The sequence below is a fragment of the Ixodes scapularis genome, unplaced genomic scaffold, assembly GCF_016920785.2.
Source record: "Ixodes scapularis isolate PalLabHiFi unplaced genomic scaffold, ASM1692078v2 PGA_scaffold6__148_contigs__length_123643588, whole genome shotgun sequence".
NCBI lineage: Eukaryota > Metazoa > Arthropoda > Arachnida > Ixodida > Ixodidae > Ixodes > Ixodes scapularis.
In genome coordinates, this window is record NW_024609881.1 from 11,198,357 (window position 1) to 11,214,954 (window position 16,598).

Sequence of the window (16,598 nt, forward strand, 5' to 3'; positions counted from 1 at the left end):
GTTTTAGAAAGCATTTTTTGCTTGAAGCTTCTGAGGCAAGTTCGCTCTCGCGAAGAAAACGCACCACCAGGATGCAATTACGTAGCATGTGAAACTGATATTTGTTGTTTATTTAAAGGTGGGACGATCAATTTGACTGAAGCACCCGGTCATTCTTTTCAGTCTGGAAAGAACTCGGGGTCTTAGCGAACGGAAAATTGAACACGCGCGCTCAACGCCGCTGCAATGTACGCAGATTTAGTTGAGCAGCATGTTTTTCACATATTTTTTCTTGAAGCGCCGACTGATTTGCGATTAGTTAATTTGTTCTGGAATAAACACCGGCCTCTGGAATTTGATGAAATGTGTTCTATTGTTTTTTTTCTAATTTACGCATCCAGTGCAACAGTTTGTTTTTGGCGTTTTGCGAAATCAGACATGGGGTGCTGTTTTGCGGACCCTGCTTGCGGTTGCGATGTACTGTCGGCACGGCCGTGTCAATAAAGCCCGACGATCGTCACGCCGACAAGCGCGATATTCTTGAAAAGGAGGAAACGGTTCCTGGCCAAAAGTCTAAGCGCAGATTCTCGTGTACGAAGCTGTACGTCACTGGCTTTGTGATAATAGCGTGAGAGTCAAATTTAAGCGCAACGTAAGAACGGATATTAAGTTGATGTAAGTAAAAGTGGCCGTATCGAGTACTTCAGGGTCCGATGTCAAGCAAGTTCCAGACAAAAAATAATGAACGACGGTAATTGCCCGTCGTTCCTTCGCGCGCTGATCTTGCAAAAATAAACGACACCCGAAACCAGTGGCGTCACGAGGGTCAGCGGCACTCGCGGCAGTAGCCCGCCGCGACACCCCCCCTCCTCCCCCCCCCCCCCCCCCCCCCCGCGCTCCGCTCGTGCGTGGCCGCATAACCCGCCGCTCCCCCCCCCCCCCCCTCCACTCTCGCGTGGCCCGCCGCGAACTTCCCCCCCCCCCCCCCACCCTCCGCTCTCGCGTGGCCCGCCGCGCCCCCCCCCCCTCCCCCCGCATCCCGTCGCGACACCCCCCTGAGCGCTGCACCCGGGCGCGGTCCCCCACCTTGTGACGCCACTGCCCGAAACCACTCCCCGGCAGTTCCGTGGAATCCTGGGGCCAGTGAATACAGTGAATCGCCACGAAATCCTTAAATCTTGGCACCCGCCTGTCTAACCTGGTCGGCTCGGACCAGGACAATACAAGGAACGCCGAGGAAATCACTTCCCTGGCAGTTACGTAGAATCCCGGGGCCAATGACCACGCTGAAGCGCCACTAAGACTTCAATGTTGGTGGCCACCTGTCTACCCCGGTCGGCTCGGACCAACAAAATACAAGGAACGCCAAGGGAATCACTTCCCTGGCAGTTCCGTAAAATCCTGGGGCCAATGAACACACTGAAGCGCCAATGTTGGCGGCCGCCTGTCTACACTGGTCTGTTCGGACCAAGAAAAGACGAGGAACGCCAAGGAAATCCCTTCCCTGGCAGTTCCGTGGCATACCGGTGCACGGGAAATACGGTGAGACGCCAGGCTGGCAGTTCACCGAATTCCCTGGGCGGTCCCGGTCCAGTCTACTACGGCCAAGGCCCCATCCTGGCCCCAGCTAGCCCAAGCAAGTGTGCTGCTTGGGATATTGTTTCTGTCCTTAGTTAAATGGTCGTTTCTAATTATTTTAACTTTGCCTTTTTGTACTGTACACTGTTTCTTAGGCTCAGAATTGTCTGCAATTTTATTAAAGGAATAAATAGATAAGCAATGAAATAAATCACTCTCATTTAATTTGAAATATACGAATAACTCCAAAAATACTTTGGACAATAGCGCGGGGGAGTGTCCACTCGGGGTCACTAACGTCATTTTTCAGATTGAGAAACAAAAAAACTATAATACATCCATCTCGGGTTTTATAATATCATACAAAAAACTCCGAGGCACGAAAAAAAAAGTCCTACAAAGAAACATCAGGAAACGCAGCTGATATTTTATTTAAAAAACGATGGTAGTGCAAATAAAAATAATATAAGAACAGGAATACACAAACGGAAAAGTGCTGACTCGGAACTGCTGTTTAGTGAAGAAACGAAGGAATATAAAGCAGAACTTTAAGGAGGTATATGAAATCAAAACAAACGACGATACAACGCAAGAATTTATTTACACGTCAAAATTAAGAAACAAAAAACTGTATTTTAAATTAAGTTACACTAACATATGCTTTCTTCTACTTGCCGTGGTCTTTTGATCTACTTTTATTTATGTAATGTATAAACAACTATCCCGTCATATGGCCCTCGTGAAAGGCTATTTCCACGAGAGCCCCTTTTTATATAGAACAAAGAACATCTCTCGTCCTCACTCTCATCAGAGCATACATCCGTTAATCATAACATCTTCAAAGGGGAACAAAGGTACCAGCTCTGCTAAAAGTAGGGTCGATAGCGGAAGAATCTGCATTCGAGGGAAGGGGAGGAGATTAAATAAAACGTGCGTTTCGGTATCGAAGGAAGCTGAAACTCCCTGAGCATGTAAGGACTGAACGAGCGGGATGGTATGGACAATTAAACTTGAGGAATTAAACTTGAGGAAGAAAATGGGAAGGGACGGACAAACATATTTTTTGTCCGTCCCTGAACATGTTGCGCTTGCGCTTTGTGTAAAGCACCAATGTTTGAGAAGAGGATGTTAGCTGAAATAAAATAAAACAAAGGGATTCCAGATTTCTCTATGAGTCCACCTCTACCTAAGCCTAATTTTGTCAGAACAAGACATGATGCTGCGGAGGTATCTGGAATTCATGTCAGTGAAATACACACTACAGCTAGAAAGAGAACACGAATTTTTTTTTCTGCCTGAAAATCATTTTGAGTGAAATAAATACTAAAAGGGGTGATGCAGCTATTATTGTACTTTGAGCAAATACCGCTTAGAACAGATCCCTCACGTTAAGAACTTGTGAAACAACCGTCCGATTGTCAGCACACGCAATCAAATTCGCAAAAGAACAAATGAAGAGCAAGGTCCTTCTTTTTGTTTTAAATCGCAGCCAGAACAAGCGGCCACGTGATCTGGAGCCGACTCAACGCCGCTAATGTTCATCGTAGCCACACGCTGGGGTTGGCAAGGCACCTTACACGGGCTTAATTCCAGACATTGTCATGGTTCGTCCGTTGTCGTCATTGCAGCGATTGGACACAGAAAACTACCCGAATGCTTGTCCAGCTATTGATTGTCATAAGCCCAAATCGAGTGATCACACAATGCTGGGGGTCCAATCAATGAGCCGCAATCAAATATTGTCACTAGGCAGTACTGCAATCGCCCAGCTATGTAAAGGTTTGTGAAGGAAATACTGCAGCTGGCTACTGGCCTCCCGTGCCTCCCATCCTTGATGGATGGACGGATGGATGAATCCGGCTGAGCCCTTTGGTTCGGGCGGCAGCTTGCGCCATCAAGCCATTTTGTTTTACCGTTTAAACTTAGAATATTTAAATATGAAAACTATATTCACTCCGCACTGCAAAGAAAGTGAGGCTATAAATTCCCTTGCCATCAGGTAATAATACCTAGTTTTTTTCTCTTTCTGGCACTATTCACTCAATCTTTGCTTGACAATCTCTACTTTGTCTACTGTCCACTCTTCCTTCGCTGTTTCTAAAACCTAAAAACTTTATTAAATCTATGTTGTCTTCGGTAGGCATAGGGTGAAGGCCTTTCCAGTAGAGTATCAAGTGCTCAGCCGTCTCGTCCTCCTCTCCACAAGCAGTGCACATTGTATCCATTTCCTGGTACTTCGCTCTGTATGTTCTGGTTCGCATAACGCCCGTCCTCGCCTCAAACAACAATGAGCTACTCTAAAATTCTCATAAATGCTTTCTTTGGGAATAACTGTTTTGCTTAATCTATAGCTTTCCAGAGCTTTTTTCCCCTGCATTCCCTCTAGCCACCGATGTCTTTCAAGTGGCCTTAACTTTCTTCTTAACTGAGACCTGCTCTTCCGTAGCTGCACTATAGCCTAAAACTTTCCACTTAATTTCCTGGTACGCTGTCTCCACTTTGTGTCTATACTCCTGATGTATAAATAGAACAAATCCTTTCGTGCTTCTTGCTCTCCATCCATTTGCCTCAACCGATCCTCTAGTGCTATCTTGGTCACAGCTTCCGTGCACTCAAATGACGCCCATCCCAAGTCTCCTTGTACTCCCTGGTTTTGCGTTTTTCAATGTGCCCTCAAAGCCAGCCTACCTACTCCACGCTGTTTTATTTCGAGTCTTGCATGCTTCGTATTTTATGCATAGCACTGCGTTTCTGAAAGTCAAACCAGGCACCATGACCCCTTTCCCAATCTCTCTCACCACCTCAACCCTGCTATAAATCCAAAGTGCTCTACTTTTCATTACAGCTGCATTTCTGTTACCCTTACCTATTATATATTTTTCATGCTCACTGAGATATTCTTCACCATCACATACCCATACTACTAGGTACTTGTATTTGCTTGCTCTCTCAACTGTAATATTCTGTGTCTTCAGCCTCACAACTTCATCATTGTTAAAAAATCATGACTGCTGATTTTTCACTACAGACTTCTAAACCTAATTCCTTTCCTTCCCTACCACAGATACTCATTCATTCCAGCAACTCTGTCCGGTTGTTAGACATTAGTACGATATCATCCGCATACACCTATTCCGGTAAGGAGTGCTGAATTTTTTGGCCTAGCTTACAGTACGAAAGGTGGAAGCCAAGCCCACACTTTCTAGTCTATTCTTTAATCCTCTCAGAAACAACATAAACAGCAAAGGCGACAACGGGCACTCATGCCTAAGATCTCGTCTTATCTCTATTTTCCCCGTTGCCTTACCTTCCCATGTTATAATCACATTATTATCTTTGTAAATGTTCCTTAATATTGATGTGTGTACTTCATCTAGGTTTAGCTCTCCACTATGTCCCACGGGTTCCTTTGGTTCACATTGTCATAGGCACCCTTGATATCCAGAAATGCCAGCCAGAGCTATCTGTTTTCTTTTTGCGTTGTTTCTATACACTGTGTTAGAGAAAATATACTGTCCTCCAGCCACCTTTGTTTTCGAAACCCGTTCTGTAACTCGCCCAGTATGCCCTCGCAATCTATTGATTCATCCAGTCTGTTCTTCATATTATGCATTACCAACATATTGTCACAGGCGGTGACCAATCAACAATAAATAAACAGAAAGAAATAAACGTTTAATGTGGCGAACTTGTGCCAAAAATAAAAGGGTACAAAATATAATCACGGAGCGTCGCGGGCGTCGAAGTCGGCGTAGCAGCAGAGTCGAACGCTGGGCGAAAACTGACTGCAGATCAGCACGCAGAGTCCCTTATGTACGCGCGTTGGGTTCTGGAACAATCGGCCTAAATTGTTCGGCGACAGGAACATTCAGAACTCGATCTGACGAGAACGCAATGAAAGAACAAATAAAAGAGCATTCCACTGACTGGAATCGAACCCAGACTTTCTGCACGACAGTGAAGCAGGGTAACCACTCGGCCACGCGCGCGGTCACTCACTGACGAGCGTGGCATTACTCCCCCCTTTAAAAAGGCATCGTCTGGATGCCACGTAAAAGGCAACAAAACAGAGCGAAACAAACAAAAAAATGGGAACATACGGAGGCTCGCAAAACACAATCCTATCAAGCGGTGCACAAGATCACATTTCGCATTCTTATCGCGCGTAGTACGGCTTGAGGCGCACGACGTGGACGACTTCCGGTCGTGGAGCGCGGCGTGATGAAGTCCGTGTTCCGTCGGGCATCACCTCGTAGTTCAGATCCCCGAGTCGACGAAGTATTTGTAGGGTCCGAAGTAGCGCTTTAGGAGTTTCTCACTGAGACCACGGCGGCGGATCGGTGTCCACACCCACACCCTGTCTCCGGGCTGGAAGTGGACGTCCCGACGACGAAGGTTGTAGCGGCCAGTGTCGACACGTTGTTGGGCTCGAATACGGTGTCTGGCGAGCTGGCGGACTTCTGCCCGTTGGGCAACCACCTGGGCGTCGTCGCTTCCGTCGAGAGCCGGTTCGTGGGGTAACATCGCGTCCAGCATTGTCGTTACTTTACGACCATGAACCAGTTGGAAGGGTGTCACCCCGGTGGTCTCTTGCACGGCCGTGTTGTAGGAAAATGTGACGTACGGCAGCAGCTCGTCCCATGTCTTGTGCTCCACGTCGACGTACATGGAGATCATGTCGGCGATGGTCTTGTTGAGTCTCTCCGTCAGCCCGATGGTCTGTGGGTGGTACGCCGTTGTGCGCCGATGGCTGGTGTGGCTGAGACGAAGGATTTCTTGCGTCAGGTGGGCCATGAACGATGATCCACGGTCAGAGATCAAAACTTCGGGAGCGCCGTGCCGGAGGACGATGGATTCGATAAAGAACTTGGCGACTTCCACAGCAGTCCCTACACGAAGGGCTTTCGTTTCGGCATACCGTGTGAGATAATCTGTGGCGACAATAATTTATCTGTTTCCTTGCGTCGATGGTGGAAAAGGACCAAGTAGATCCATTCCCATCTGCTGGAACGGTACGGTCGGGGGAGCGATCGGATGCAGGAGACCTGCCTGGCTTCGTCGGCGGTTTCTTGCGTCGCTGGCACTCGTGGCAGGACCGTGTGTAGAAGTGAACGGTCTTTGGCAGCTTGGGCCAGTAATACCTTTCACGAATTCGGGCCGGCGTACGGCTGTAATTAAGATATCCGAACGTCGGGTCGTCGTGACAGGCTTGGAAGATCTCCGCTCTAAGGTCGGTGGGGATTACCCGCGGCCATGGTGTGCTGTTGTCTCCGAAGTTCTCCTTGTAAAGTACACCTTGTCGGAGGACGGAAGTCGGCAGGGCTCTCGAGAAGACACGGCGGACAGTACCCCCACGTCCTTCGAGGTGCTCGATTAGCGCGCGCAACTCAGTATCGTCTCTTTGACGTCGTGACATGTCGTCGCTGTTCACTGCACCTAGGAAGCACTCGTGGTCTTCGTCGTTGCAGCTGCCGGAAGGTGTTTCGATGGGGGCTCTGGACAGACAGTCGGCGTCGATGTGTTTGCGGCCTGACTTGTAGACCACAGTCATGTTGAACTCTTGTAGTCGTAGACTCCATCGAGCGAGGCGTCCTGACGGGTCCTTGAGGTTCGCAAGCCAGCAGAGCGAGTGGTGGTCCGTGACTACACGAAACGGGCTCCCGTAGAAATACGGACGAAACTTCGTGATTGCCCAGACGAAAGCAAGGCATTCTTTCTCAGTCGTGGAGTAATTTTTCTCCGCCTTGGAAAGTGTCCGACTTGCGTAGACGATAACTCGCTCGGTGCCGCCTTGCACTTGAACCAGTACCGCGCCAAGTCAAGCGTTACTTGCGTCCGTGTGAATTTCGGTTTCCGCATCTTGATCGAAATGTCCTAGAACAGGAAGAGTCCGCAGTCGTCGCTTCAGCTCGTCGAATGCCTGCTGCTGCTTCTCGCCCTATTCGAACTTCTCGGCGTCCTTTGTGAGGTTTGTGAGTGGTGCGGAAATCCTTGCAAACTCCCGGATGAAGCGCCGATAGTAGGCACATAGTCCAAGAAACCTTCGCACGGCCTTCTTGTCTGTCGGTACTGGAAATGCTGCGACGGCGTGAGTCTTCCCTGGGTCGGGGCGAACGCCTTCGTTACTAACCACGTGACCTAGAAACTTCAGTTCGTCATAGGCAAACCGACACTTTGACGGCTTCAGGGTGAGTCCGGCGGTCCGTATGGCTTGGAGGACTGCTCGGAGTCGTCGCAAGTGCTCGTCGAAGTCGCTGGAAAACACTACGACGTCATCGAGGTAGACGAGACGGCTCTGCCACTTCAGTCCTGCCAGTACGGTGTCCATGACACGCTGGAAAGTTGCTGGAGCCGTGCACAGTCCGAAGGGCATCACCTTGAAGTCGTACAGCCCATCTGGCGTGACGAGAGCTGTTTTTTCTCGGTCCCGTTCGTCGACTTCGATCTGCCAGTAGCCGCTCTTCAGGTTCATGGATGAAAAGTATCGGGAGTGGCGCAGCCGGTCTAACGTGTCGTCGATGCGGGGGAGTGGATAGACGTCTTCGTCACTGCGTTCAGCTGCCGGTAGTCCACGCAGAACCTAAGCGTTCCGTCCTTCTTCTTAACCAGTACAACTGGAGATGCCCACGGACTGCTTGAGGGTTGGATTATGTCGTCATTCAGCATCTCTTGCACTTGCTCCTGGATCACCTCCCTTTCTTTAACGGAGACTCTGTACGGCGATCGATTCACAGGGCGCGCGTCGTCCTCGGTAACGATGCGGTGTTTCGCAATGGTGGTTTGGCACACCCTCGACGACGTCGCGAAACAGTCACTGTATTCGGCGAGAAGGTCACTTAGCTGCCGTCGTTTCGGGCCTGGAAGCTTGCGGTCAATGTCGAGCTGGGGTGGCGCCGTAATGCGTTGCTGAGGTGGGAATGATTCTTCAGCAATCGCGGCGATTTCCTTCGGAGTTCCGAATTTCCTCGACGTGGCCTACAGCGGCACCTTTCGTGAGGTGTTGCGCTTCTTGTCGAAACTTTGTCACGAAGACCACGGTGCGCCCATCCTGAAGTTCAGCCACTCCTCTTGCGATGCCTATTCCTCTTTCTAGGAGTAATTGAAGGTTGCCTTCAAGAACAACTTCGCCGCAGGTAGCTACATCGGCCACTACGGGTACGACAACACTTGATCGCCGCGGCAGGTTCACGTGGTCGGCCGCGACTCGGACGGCGGCTGACGCTGTTTGAGGTTTCTCTGAAAACGGAACGGGCTTGCGCAGCGTCAATCTCTTCTCACCAAGGTCGATGACGGCGCCGTATTCGCACAGAAAGTCCATGCCGAGAATAACGTCTCTAGAACATTCTTGTAGAACGATGAACTTCACAGGGCACGTTTCACCGCGGATCTCGACGCGAGCAGTGCATCTCCCGATCGGTGTGATAAGGTGCCCCCCGGCAGCTCGTATTTGAGGTCCATCCCATGGCGTCGTGGCTTTTCGAAGGCGGCGGGAGAGCCTCCCACTCAAGACTGAGTAGTCTGCTCCGGTGTCCACGAGTGCAGATGCGTCGTGGCCGTCGATGACGACGTTTAGGTTATTGGACACGACTGCAGCGGCGTCGTTTTGGTCTCTGGTAGCGTTCGAGTGGGGGCCCCCCGACGTTCGTGGAGGATCTGGGCGTCTGTCGTCTTCGGAAACTCCATCTCCAGGGGTTGCCGCGCCTAGTTTCCCCGGCGAGGAGCGAGGGGCGACAGGCTTTCACGTCGGGGTCGGTGCATAGGCGAAGCTCTCGGCGGGACGCAGGCTCGGGGGAATGAGGTCGTCGCAGGTACTCGTCGATCTCGATAGGGCGTTCACCATGACGGGGGCGCGGGTCGTTCGGGTGGAACCCGCGTAGCCCGAGTCGTCGGTATAAGCATCGGCGGTAGGTGTGGTCCGCTTCCCCGCAATGGAAGCCCAGAAGGCGTCGGTCGGGCGTTCGCCACACGTCGGTCTTGCGGGGTGCGCGAGGCTCCGGGCAGGCGTACTGGACCTGGTCGTCGTGGCGTCGGTCGTGCTGCTGCGCAGGAGACTGACGTCGGGATGGCGTGACATAGGTACGACAAGGAGGCGGTGGCCGTCGGGCCACTGCGGCGTAACTCAACGTCGGTGGTTCCGGAGTGGTGCTGACGAGAACCTCAGTCTGCAGCGCTTGCTGGACTTCTTCCCTTACAATCAGCGATTGAGGGCGAAGCTGGCCTTGCGGCGGCAGGTAGAAGTTTCTTGATCTCTTCCCGGACGACGTCTCGGATCATCTCGCGGATGTCCGTGGTGTTGCAGCCGGAAGGCGAAAAGGAACCGACGCCGGGAACTCGATGATAGTGGGTGGCTCGTGCGTGAAGGTCACGTTCGATGTAGGTGGCCTCCGTCATGAAGCCTTCTACGGTGGTAGGCGGGCTCCGCACAAGACCACCGAAACTGTTTTCCTTGACGCCACGCATCAAGACTCTGAGCTTCTGTGCTTTGGATGCTTCGGGATCGGCGCGGTTGCTCAGTCGCAGGACATCTTCCACGAAGCTAACGACGCTCTCGTTAGGGCCTTGAATCCTCGCTTGAAGAAGCTCTTCCGCGCGTTTTCTTCGTTGTTGGTTCGTGAACGTTCCTCGCAACTCAGCCTTGAGTTGCTCCCAGGAAGTGATCGAAGCTTCGTGGTTCTTGAACCAGTTCCGGGCGGTGGCTTCCAAGGCGAAATAAGCGTTTTGCAGACACTGTTCCGGTGTACACCCGTTATGACGGGCCACTCGTTCGTACTGTTGGACCCAGTCGTCGATGTCTTCGTGGCTTTCGCCGTGGAAGGGAGCCGGTGTCCGAGGAGCGACGGGTAGGTAGACGACGGCAGGAGCGGCGGGGGCCTGCGACTGGTTGTCCATCGTCGTCTTCTTCGGCTTGGGTTTGCCCAGGAGCAAACCGTACCCCGGATCCTCTCCCTTGGTGCGGCGGCTGGTCCGAGTTTCAGGTTCCGCGCTGAGTGGTCTTCTCAGCGAGCTTGGAGTCGGGCTTGCACTGCGGGTCCTGGGAGGGGAACGCTGCATGGGCATTCGGTACCCCGCACCTCCGCCAAAATGTCACGGGTGGTGACCAATAAACAATAAATAAACAGAAAGAAATAAACGTTTAATGTGGCGAACTTGTGCCAAAAATAAAAGGGTACAAAAGATAATCACGGAGCGTCGCGGGTGTCGAAGTCGGCGTAGCAGCAGAGTCGAACGCTGGGCGAAAACTGACTGCAGATCAGCACGCGGAGTCCCTTATGTACGCGCGTTGGGTTCTGGAACAATCAGCCTACATTGTTTGGCGACTGGAACATTCAGAACTCGATCTGACGAGAATGTTCTCGAACTCACGAGAACGCAATGAAAGAACAAATAAAAGAGCATTCCACTGACTGGAATTGAACCCAGACTTTCTGCACGACAGTCAAGCACGGTAACCACTCGGCCACGCGCGCGGTCACTCGCTGACGAGCGTGTCAATAGAACTAACTGGTGTCACGCTTATGGGACGATAATTCCTAATATCAGACTTATCTCTTTCCCCTATATATCCTACTCATCCAACTAACCCTACATTCATCTGGAATATTTTCTTTTGTTATCACGGTGCTCACTACCTCCCTTAGTTTTTTCTTAGATTTAGGACCCTAATTCTTCACCAGCTTGATTGGGATACCATCTGTGCCTGTAGACGTGCCACTAGGGACTCTTCGTTCCACCATTTCCCTTTCTCTTTATCCGAAATCCGCGATGTCACAAGCTGGACTGCTACTTCTGGTTTTTGCTATCTTCCACATATACCTGTTCCCGAAATTTCTCCTCCATCACTGCTCCTATATGTCGTATCGCGTCATCTCCCTATAATTGATCTCCCTGATGCGAGAGTATGAACCTCTGTCTAACTTGCGTCGTTTCACCAAGTGAGTTCAAGTGCTCCCAAAACTTCCTGGCTGCGTTTTTATCTATGTGGCTTACATGTCTCATCCATTCCTTACCCTTTCTCAGAATTTTCGCCTTGATCAAACTGGAGGCATCTCGGCGACATGTTATAAAGTGCCCTATTTTCTTTTTACTTTCGTACCTGACTCCCCGCTACGCTCGGAATGCCTTTGTTCTCTAGAAGCTTCCTGACGGTTTTGTTTCGCTTGCTTCACTTCTTCGTCCGACCACCTTTCTGCTCTATGGCCTTGCTTCCCCTTTCGTTTAACTTGAACGTTGTCTAGTTCCAGAGCAAAAAGCCTAGTTAGGCTCTGATAGGTCCGATCTGTATACCGTTGCCCTGAGATTGCTTCCTCTATTATTTCAGAAACTACTTCCAACTCCTTGTCGCTGAAAAAGTTTGCTTTAAATTATGTTGTCTAGTTTCAGCATTTACTTATCTTTCAAAATCCAGCCCCTTTTTAAAAAAAATAGCAGAAGCTGTTCCCAGTATCCCAGCTTCATGCTGGGTTATTCCTCCAGTATGCCCAGCTTGCAGTGGTCAAGCTGGTCTCAGCACAAGCTGGTCCCAGCATCTCAGCTTCATGCTGTCCCAGCATCCCAGCTTCATGCTGGTCACAGCATCCCAGCTTCATGCTGGGTTATTGCTCCAGCATGCCCACCTTGCTTGGCTGTTCAAGCTGGTTTGATGCTGGGTGGTGCTGGGTGAATGCTGGGTTATGCTGGATGAACTGGACATGGTGGGTAGCTGGTGGACTTCCCCACCATTTTAGCCAGTTTAAATTATTACTCAAGATAAACAAGCCAAACTCTTCAGAAAAGCCAACTCGGCATTTAATTTATTATTTTCTTATTCACGGTTTGCTCACATGAGCTCAGATGCCACACATCCTTTGCGCTGACACAGTACTAACCGACGCAAAGACAGTTGTTCTCGGTGCAAGACAAACAATATTATTAAAACTAGATTGCTTATGTCACAACACGAAAAATACTAGACCCACGCCAAAAACAGACAATAACAATAAAAAGTACTACACGGATGAGAGAAGCGAACCTAGGTTCGGCCAGTAAGGGGGGCAAGCGGCCTCTTGCTTAGTCGGCAGAGGCGAGGAAATTTGTGTGGCTTGGATTTAATTGGCGATACTCTTCGGCACCACCGTAATTCACAAGCGCACACATGTTCGAAGACACAAAGCGACTTCTCAGTCGGGGCGTCTGACTTCTTTCCGCACTGAACGAACTGCCGCTCGCTGTCTCCTCAAATCCCGCTTCGGTTGCACCACCGTTCAGGCAGTCCCCAAACAACGCGCACAAAGCCGTTCCTTCGAAAATCTGCCCCAGATAGCCAAACGTGTTTCAAATTTTCCGTTCCTATCACTCTCTTACTCTCCTTTTCTCGCACACCAAGGAAGCTCGCAGCGCCTGAAGCGCCCGGTAGTCTACCGAAAACGAGTGGACAAAAACAAGACGCGGCCTCGTCCTCGCCCCAGTCGACCGTGAGGTCCGCGCTCCCAGCAAGACCAGCATGAGCAGCTCGAAGCCGCTTGGGCCAGATTAAGAACCGGCTAAAACCAGCTTGACCATCTTGAACCAGCTTGACAAGCTTGAACCAGCTTCAATACCAACTCGAACCAGCTCAAGCACCAGCTTGCCCAGCTGCAGTGAGAGCTTGAACCAGCTTGAACCGGCTTGACCAGCTCGAACCACCTTGATTACCACCTAGACCAGCTTGAACCAGCTCGAACCAGCTTAAAAACAAGCAAAATCAGCTTGATTTCCTTGCTGGGTATTTTCACTAGGGAGTTGTTCCCGGTTTTTAATATAAAACGTGTTTTGTGGCATTGAAAGAAACCGAAATTGTGTGAACGTGTTTCGCTAGCGCGCGAGGTAAAACTCAAAATATTGAGAACGGGACGCTATTTGAATGAGATTAAAATAGTGAAATCCAAATTTATTTGCGAGTCGACGCCCACCTGTGCCTATTATTGTCAGAACAAGACTCGACGTTGTTTGACGAATGTCGGATTTATATCAGTGTGAAACACACGCAAGATAGAAAAACGATACGAATTATTTTCTTACTAAAAAAATTTTGACTGAAATAAATGTTAAAGGTGCCCGCAACATTATTCCTTGATTAATCAATTGTACTTTGGTTGATACCGGCTCATACAAAAATTTTATATTCCTTTTTATTTCATAATAACAAAGACCAAACGGCGCAGTTTCTACACTCGACTGGAACAGCCGGTGGATGAGCACGCAGAGAAAGATGGCCATCACGTTGCTTTAGACTTTGCATGATTGGCCCCTCGGCTGGTAACCTCGGTCCCACTCGAACTTAGATGAAAGGAAGTATAGTAGTCGCAGAATAAACTAGAGAAAACTGAGCAGTGCTAATCCGATCAGCTTGAATAGAAAACAAGCCGGCAGTCATTCAAATTCCTGTTTTATGATTCCAGACTTTAATATATTCACTCGTCGCAGTGCAAAAGCTCACGTGCTCTTCTGCAAATATCTCTTGAGGGTTAATTGTAAAGTTTTTTTGCACTTTTACTTATAGCGCTTAGAAATATGTAAGGATATTCATAACATATTGAAACCTAGAAACAAGCGCCAACACCGCGTTGTGATGTGACAAAATGAAGTTGGTGCTTACCTCTTCATGGACTGCTATTGAGATTACCATGTCTTACCTCATAGGTCTCTTTAACCTGCATGCTACAGATGCCTTAAAATTCTTCTTTTATTTCCGTATCCATCTATAGCCACTTGTATGATTTACTAAAGTTATTTATATGTCCTTTTTTCAAAATATTTACAGGTATAAGGCTCCAATTCCTTCTTCGTGGTTTACCTTGGTTTATCTGAAGATATATGGAAGTGGGCTGAAATGTGGACTGAAGCCTTTTACTGTAATATTTCAAATGGACGCCCACCCAACCTGTTTGTTTTAAGCACAGTTGGTAGCAAATTAAAAATGAGTAAGATGCCCCACATTCAACACGCGCCTTCTGTTATTTAAAACAGGAAAGTGCTCGCACAGCCAATGCACGATGGAAGGCTATTTATTGCAAGGGACATCCTTAAACTGAACCCTGCGATAGAATTGTGTCAAGGTGATGTAACGCCAATCCCACATTTTGCAAGTCAGCTTTAGTATCCTGCGTATAGTTTCTGCAATTCTGAAAATGCGTTTAATAGAGGCTACTGAAGAAAAAAATGCTGGACGGTGGCCACCAAAATGAAGTGTTTGTGCGTCGTTAGATTTTGAACAGTTTTCTCCACCCGAAGGTCGTATAGACAAGAGACCTTCTTCTGCATCCTCATTGAACGGAATTGTAAGTGCTTTTCAACTGCCGCTTCTTAAATTTCTTTTTTAAGTAAAACATTTCACAACGAGGGAAGTGAAATCGCCCAGCACATTTGCCTTTGGGTGCTTACGATATGTCGTCCTGCAAGTAACCATAAATCATGCTGATTTTTACGGCACCTCTGCCAGTTTTATCCTTAGAAGTTAAATTCCTCCCCTGCAACAACACTCGCCGCGAGTACGTGTGCGGAGCACGCACAAACCCGCCTGCGTGTTTTTTGTGTTTAACATTTGCTTGGCAGAAGAATCGAGATGCTGTAGTATTGGGCTTTTTTGGTTATATTTCTATCCTCACTTGAGGCAATAGTCAAGAGATCTATATATTTAAGGCGATAAATTCATTTGTGCTTTTGGCATCTGCTACAGAAATAAAGGTACATGCTTGAAAATAACTTTTAGCCTGGTCCAAAACACTTTTGGGCGTGTCCATCATATTAGTATACACAAAAAATTTGTTAAGCAATGACGAATACTTTTTAATTAATTCCACGTTTATTTTACATAACTAGTGCATTTCCAAAATGAGATGTTAACCTGTCCTAACCGAAGGTCACCCTGTCAGAGCAAATATATTTTTCAAGGCGATAGAGAAACTGTCATTGCATCCGCCACTTCATTCAGGGGGTGTGAGTGCATGCGTAGCTGTTTCTCCTTCCATAGAATACGGTAGTCACACAAGTGATCATCACATGTGGCGTGCTTGAGCTGAGTAAGTTCGCTCATTGGCCTACAGGGCCACCACTGAGTGATCACTAAACAAAAATATGAAAAGAAAACTACTCAGACTGTGCTGCTGTTGCCTTTTTGTGCGACTATGAAGGCGGTTTTGGTCAAGTCCTGCTTTTTATGACTTTTTCAACTCCAGTCTTCGTAAATTCATAAAATAAGCGATAAATGTGCAGGATGACTAGCCGGCAGACATAGCTTTAACAAATTCAAGATCTGTAGGGTCTCGAATGCACTGTTTTGAGAACCACATACATCATTAAAATTACAGAGTGGATGCTGATAAGCGAAGGCGATTCAATAAAACGTTTGCACACTTTGAACGATGCAAAAAATGTGACCGACCAATGAGATTTAGCGGAGTATGGAGGGCAATATCTTAATCTCTCTGGTTTTGTCTAAGACAGGTACAGTTACCATATATTAAATATATTTGATTCTCCCTCCAATAAATATTGTAACATTTTGATGCATGTATAGTGTGGCTTGCTGCATTTACCTGGGCATTCACATTATCTTACTTGAGACATGTTCATACCATTGTATCTGCATGTGAATAACTTTATTGACATGTTGAGAACACATTTTGTCTTTCCAGGAGAAGCAGCTCGTGTCTCTAGGAGGGAGCTAGGCCCTGCAAAAGGTGGTGCGAGAAATGGTGGGATGCCTTTTCTCGAAGCAAGTGCAGGAGCGGTTCTCCCTCCTGGGGTACCTAGGAAAGTCATGGTGCAAGGACGCCATGATTTGGAAGGCGGTCATCGGTAATGCATATTTATTACTCGCTATGGAATTGGTGGTATCATCAATAGACGAGCAAAAACTGAAATATGTTGACAATTAAGGGGAAGCTTAAATGCCTTTTGAGAGAAAAAAACGAGTTAGAGAGAATTCTGTCGTAGTGTTGTCCTGTGAATCTGAATATCGCTTCCGTTTTCACCGAAGGTGTAACCAGATGCGACAAAACACGGAAAACCTCCGACCAGTCGTG